At 35.6% G+C, this 6966-nt stretch overlaps 1 pseudogene; it reads left to right on the forward strand.

Annotated features, from left to right (window-relative positions):
* Positions 1-5084: 5084 nt before the first annotated feature.
* Positions 5085-5863, forward strand: LOC147504205 (eukaryotic translation initiation factor 4B3-like; annotated as a pseudogene).
* The last annotated feature ends 1103 nt before the right edge of the window (positions 5864-6966 follow it).

Here is a 6966-nt window from a genome sequence, read left to right on the forward strand (position 1 = left end):
TAAGGCGGACGCAGAAAGAATGATAGCCGACACTGACATCCTTGGTGCTCCTTTTTATATAATAATGGGCGATCATATCGTGGATGGTTATCTTAGGGACCTCGGACTCATTATAGTGGTTCGCGGCGTACATCACCCACCAAAAGTTGCCGATACCTTAGCAAGGATGGATGTTGAAATGGTTGCATACCTCGACGTTCAGGCGTGTGAGTGGGAAGCGGAATCCTGCGATGATTTGGCCGACCGTGGCCATGAGACACCCCAGTTTGTAGGGGACTAAATGGGGAAAGTAGGTCAGATTGGGCACGTGCTCCAAAGTGATGTCAGCAGGGATGCCGTAAGCGGCCTTGACCGCCTCTAGATTAGGTCTACGGCTACAAGGGGGTGGCGGTGGAAGGGCGAAATGTTGCCCTAAAGTAGATGGAGCCTCAGTTGGGTCCAGGGGTGGGGGAGAGGCCACGCTACGGGAAGGGGAGGAGGAGGAGGCGCCGGATCCGGAATCCGACATAAGGGGCAGATTCAAAAGAGATAGAGAGGAGCACAGTGTAAAAAGGGAATGCACAGTACAAAAAGAAAAACAAAGGAAATAAAGAGAGAAGAAGACCAACTTGAGGAAGGAAGAGAGAATCTATCACTAAATCTTGAGCGAGAGGAGAAGCACAGGGGACAACCGCGCGTTTGACTGGAGCAACCAGAAGGAGAAGAGGAGTGAAGGAGAACCAGAGAAGAACAAGAGACTAAATGAGAAAGAAGGGAAAATCGAGCAGGCTTTTATAAGGGGAAAGGGTAAAATCGTAATTTAGGGCACTGAAATCGAGGGGACACCGAAAAGGACCAGCCAAAGGAGGACACGTGGAGGCGCAGAATTCGAAGGGGCTCAGGCAATAGGCATGTGGGGAACATGTGAGTCCAGCGGTGCAAAGAAAGTGGTAGGCCGCGACGGAGCAAGTATCGTGAACCAGGCTCTCGACCCCCAGATCGCGTATGGATCGCAGACTCGAGAGGGGGCATCTGTGGTGGTCGGATCTGGGACATATGAGATCAACGGTCGGATCCGCCCGCAGCAATGTAAGGTACCACGCCGTTGTGCACAGGATCAGGATAAAGACACGTGGTCGCGGTACGAAAACCCTTCACGTGGGAAGAAGAGTGTTGCGAGATGAAGGGACAGATGGAAGGCTAGGATGGAGGGAGGGAAGGATATAAAGGAAAAGAGAGAGAGAAAAAAGATGGGGCGGATTCATTCTTCTAGGGGTGGGAGAACTAAGAAAAGAGGGAGCGACTAAGAGAGAGAAAAGGGAGTGAAGAGGGTTGTGAGTTGTAATAGTGATTGAAGAATAGGGAACAGTGTCTGTAATAGTGTTAGGGGTATAACAGCTACTATAAATTTCCCAAGTGCACTTTTTATGATGTTCAGTGTATTATCGCTTTTTATTATTCTTGATTTATTTATTCCACCTGTAGCGACACGTTTTAGAATCTGAAATAATAGGTTCAAGCATAAGATGCGTTAATTAGTAGGTTAATTTGGGAGACTGACAGATCCAGGGGTACAATAACATCAGACACACCTAATATAGGCACCACACATGAACTAAATCTGCAGATGGAACCTTTGTAGGATCAATATCACCAAGAGGATTTGAATACTGTTGTCCACCGTCATTCCATCCATAACCTGTACCACCACCTGATACTCAGGTATAAGTCATGTGAAACTTGAAACATTTTTTCCGTGTTTGGTTGAATATCTCTATCACTCACGCCTTGAAATAGGAAAAACACACATAATATCTCTATAGAAGGTGATTGCAAGCATAGTAAAGTGGAAACCAATTACCGAAATTAAAATTCAATTTCGGTATCCAGTTGCTAATTTGATAAATAGTATCTAGTTGGTGAAAATTTCTCAAACTTTTGGTGTTCAGTTGCTGAACATTGTATTTGTAAAGCGGTAACCAGTTACTAAAACTCAATTTTGGTATCCCTAATTTGCTAAATGGTATCTAGTTGCTGAAAATTACTCAAACTTTTGGTGTTCAGTTGCTGAACATTGTATTTGTAAAGCGGTAACCAGTTACTAAAACTCAATTTTGGTATCCCTAATTTGATAAATGATATCTAGTTGCTGAAAATTGCTCAAAATTTTGGTGTTCAGTTGCTAGAAATCGTAATAGTAAAGTGATAACCAGTTACCGAAATTAAAACTCAATTTCAGTATCCAGTTGCTAATTTGATAAATGGTATCTAGTTGCTGAAAATTGCTCAAAATTTTGGTGTTTACTTGCTGAAAATTGTATTTGTAAAACTCAATTTCGGTATCCCTAATTTGATAAATGGTATCTAGTTGCTGAAAATTGCTCAAAATGTTGGTGTTTAGTTGCTGAAAATTGTATTTGTAAAGCGGTAACAAATTACTGAAATTAAAACTCAATTTCGGTATCCAATTACTAATTTGATAAATGGTATCTCGTTGTTGAAAATTGCTCAAAAACTTAGTATCTAGTTACTGAACTATATTATGTTAGGGGAATTATTGCATAATCATAATATGTGAAAACCAATGACATATGTTAAAACGATTGAGAAGATTACAACATTGTTAAAACACATAAACTAACATAAGATTGAGAAGATTACAACATTCTACTATTTCTCTTTTTTCCCCTTCCCTTTCACAATAACTTTTGTCACAAACCCATAACATATGTTGTCAACTTCTACTTCTAATTCCAATATAAACTTGACCTTCTCATTCGCCTTGCCTGAACTAGAGCATTCACTATCTTCTTGAGCAATGCTGGGCAATGCACTTTTGAGCCATTCAAAGTGTCCACAACTTAGACACTAGCTTCAAAAACTTTTCGAATTTGCTATGTGGTTGGAGAGACGTATGAACGAGTCTTTTAATACAACACCTCTTACAAGCTCTCAATGGGCAATTGTCAACCCAATGATCCATGCGACCACAACAAAAACACCCACCTTTATTTGTTATTGACGGTGTGCTTAAATTAGACTAAAATTCAATAACAACATGATATTTGGACATACCCAAGCCAAAGAAAACAAAGCAAGTGGAGAAAATAAGTGTTTGAAACAAATTACCTTGCAATAAGAAGCTTTCAATGGGCAATTGTCAACCCAATGATCCATGCGACCACAACAAAAATACCCACCTTTATTTGTTATTGGCGGTATGCTTAAATTAGACTAAAATTCAATAACAACATGATATTTAGACATACCCAAGCCAAAGAAAACAAAGCAAGTGGAGAAAATAAGTGTTTGAAACAAATTACGTACCTTGCAAAGAGAAACTTTCAATGGGCAATTGTCAACCCAATAATCCATGTGACCACAACAAAAACACCTACCTTTATTTGTTGTGCTTAAATTAGATTTAAATTCAACAAAAAGAAAATAGTTAGACATATACCCAACTTAAGGAAAACAATTGAAGTGGAGAAGATAAGTCAAACAAATTACCTTGCAAGTGTGTGGATTTGGTGAGTTTCCATGCTCACCACCTCCCATAGTTTTGAGTTTTGGTAAGTTTCTATATTATGAATGGAGAAGAAGTGTTTGAAGAGAAGTAGATTTGAGGGTGGGAAAAGAAAGAGAGTAGAAAAAGGGCAAAAATTTGAGTTTGAATTTAAGTTTGAATTTGAGGGGGAAACCAAAAAGTTGAAAATGAGTTTTGATTTTGAGAGGGAAATTCAAATTAGCCTAAAAAGAGAATAAATTGATTTTGAAATTTTAGAAAAACAATTTGGCAAAATATTGAAATAGTATTGAATTATTGAATAATTTGTCGAAATATCAAAATTGTTTTGAAATATTGAAATAATTGGTCAAAATGAAAACTCAATTTCGGTATCCCGTTGCTATTTTGATGAATGGTATCCAGTTACTGAAAATTGCTCAAACATTTGGTGCTCAATTGATGAAAATTGTTAGTTAGTCAACTACTACAATTTCTACTCCACTCATTGTGTCATATTCATCATCTATGTCAATTACATCTTCAATATCGTTTTCTACATGTTCAATTGGCTTTTCTAACACTATATACTCATCAATTTCTTCAACATTGAGATATGGGTTGTTATATTGTGATGAATCACCAATATGAGAATTGGGTAATGATGGATCTTCCATTTGAGATGAGGTAAGAGGTGAAGATATTGAGAGTTGAGAAGTAGAGGAAAGTTGAGTTGAGTTAAGAGTATGGATGTAGATGATTGGAGAATGAGGAGAGTGTAGTTGTATTTAGGGTGTGTATTTTGATGGTGTGTAGTTGTATTTTAAGGTTGTGTGTTTTGATAGTGTATATTAGTTAAGGACAATAGGGCGAAATATTGAATTTTTATTAAAATAATTGGGTGAAATATTAAATTTATATTGAAATAATTGGATGAAATATTGAAATATTGAGATGTCTAACCCTAAATCCTAAATTGGGAATATCGAGAAATCTCAAATTTTGATACCATTACAAATTAAAATAATAATAATTAAATTAAAACATATAATAAAATAGGTTATTTAGGAGTATTTAAATTTTAGTCCTAAAATTATCGATTATTAGGTTTTAGTCTTACTTCTATTTATTGACCTTGAGTCGTCTCAGTTGACCGTGGTCAAACCATTTTATAATAATATATTTTTCATTTTTTTATCAAAATGGCCAAACTACCCTTCATACCAATATCGAAATAACACCTGGTAACTGCCAATATCGAAATATAACAACCAATTCCAATAACAGCCAATTTTGACTTGACTTGATATCCACAGTCGGATTGGAGTAGAGATGAAGAAATTCTAAAATTTTATGAGTTTCCAAAAAAATTGTTTTAATACAACGTGAGCCATCAACTAGCCCTACCCTAAAAAACCCAAAAAAATTGGAGAGAAAAAAAGAGATCGAACGAATGAAGATGGCGATGAGTGTTTCAACATGGACGAAACCAGCAGCAGTAGCAATAGGAACATGGGCTTTAGATTCAGAAGAACACGAAGAAGAATTAATTCAACAACATCACCAACACCAATAACAGGAAGAATTAAGCTAATCACAACCCCTTTCTGATTTCCCTTCCCTTTCTGCAGCAGCAGTTACCAAAACCAAAAAAAAAAAGCCCCAAACATTTTCTCTTGATGAATTTAATAACAGCAAATTTGTAACTCATGGTTCTTCTAATAAATGGGTTGCTTCTATTAAAGGGTTAACCCCAGATGAACTTTCAATGCTCCCAACTGGGCAAGAGAAAGATCTGCTGAGGAATTAGAACAACGTGGACGCCTAGGTGGCGGGTTTAAGTCATATGGTTATGATAGAGTGGGTGGTGGTAGTAGGTATGGTTCGAGTAATGGGGATGATTCGTCACGTTGGGGGAGACATAGGGGTGACGAGACGAGAAGGACTGGTGGAGGTGGGTTTAGTAGGGAGCGATAACCTTTACCGCCTTCTAAGGCTGATGAAGTTGATGATTGGGGTGCAATGAAGAAATCGATGGGTAGTGCAACGAGTTTTGATAGGAGAGATAGTAGGGGGAGTGAGAAAGGGTGTTTTTTTTCAGATTCGAGATCTAGGTCTTGGGCTATTATTGGAATTGGTTGTTATATTTTGATATTGGCAGTTACCAGGTGTTGTTTCGATATTGGTATGAAGGGTAGTTTAGCCATTTTGATAAAAAATGAAAAATATATTATTATAAATGTTTTGACCACAGTCAACTAAGACGACTCAAGGTCAATAGATAGAAATAGGATTAAAGTCTAATAATCGATAATTTTAAGACTAAAACCTAAATACCCCTAAATAAATATAACCAAACCCTAAATAATCCTAATAAAATAGGTGTTAGATTAGATAATGAATATTAACTTATAAATGTACTAGATGTTAGATGCTAGATTCAAAATATAGTTAGAACTGTATTGGTTAAACCCTAAACATTTGTACAGTTGCTACATACCAATTTTGAAATCATAAATAATAACCAAAATGTTTTATTATGGAATGGAAAATAGGTTTAATTATGTCATCTAATCAAACTTTAATTTGATGGTAAAAATTTAGATGTTAGATCGATTCGAATAAAGTCTAGTTAGAATTGTACTGTTTCAAACCCCTAAACCTTAAACATAAGTAAAGTTGTTACTAATTCTAAAATAAAAAATTACAACCCAAACGTTTTATTATATATTGGAGAACAGGTTAATTTAAATAATTATATCGTCTAGTCCAATTTTAATATGTTAGTAAAATTTTAGATATTAGTTTCAAAGTGTAGTTAGAACTGTACTAATTCAAACCCTAAACCCTAGATATAAGTATAGTTGCTACTAATTCCGAAATAAAAAATTATAACCTAAACGTTTTATTATAGATTGGAGAATGAGTGTAAATTATATCATATAATCCAATTTTAATTTGTTGGTAAAAATTTAGATGTTAGATTCAAAGTTTAGTTAGAACTGTATTTATTCAAACCCTAAACCCTAAAGACTTGTACAATTACTACCAATTCGAAAATAAAAAATTATAACCTAAATGTTTTCTACTTGTTGGAACTAAGTTATCACCTAAAACAACTACAAATAAGTTAAAATATGTTAATTATTAATCAAATTATTATCAAATAGATGATGAAACATTTAAATATTGGAATTTGACAACACAGCAACAAGATACCGAATGGTTTAAGAATTTTCAGTGTCTATTTGTTATATCTTTACTTGGTAAATGTTAACCCGACGTTGTAATTTACAGTTATGTTTCGACAACCCGTTACCGTGGTTTATGGTATTTTACAGCAATGTGCTACCGTTCCTCAAAATAGCACATACATCAAGACTACACAAAATTTATTTTAAAATCTAGGATTCAAACTATCGTAATCCATTTAGTTTCAATTACATTAATCTCCAATTTTTTCTTTTTCATGTTCAATTGGT

This window comes from Coptis chinensis, chromosome 4 (assembly GCF_015680905.1).
Source record: "Coptis chinensis isolate HL-2020 chromosome 4, ASM1568090v1, whole genome shotgun sequence".
Classification (NCBI taxonomy): Eukaryota; Viridiplantae; Streptophyta; class Magnoliopsida; order Ranunculales; family Ranunculaceae; genus Coptis; species Coptis chinensis.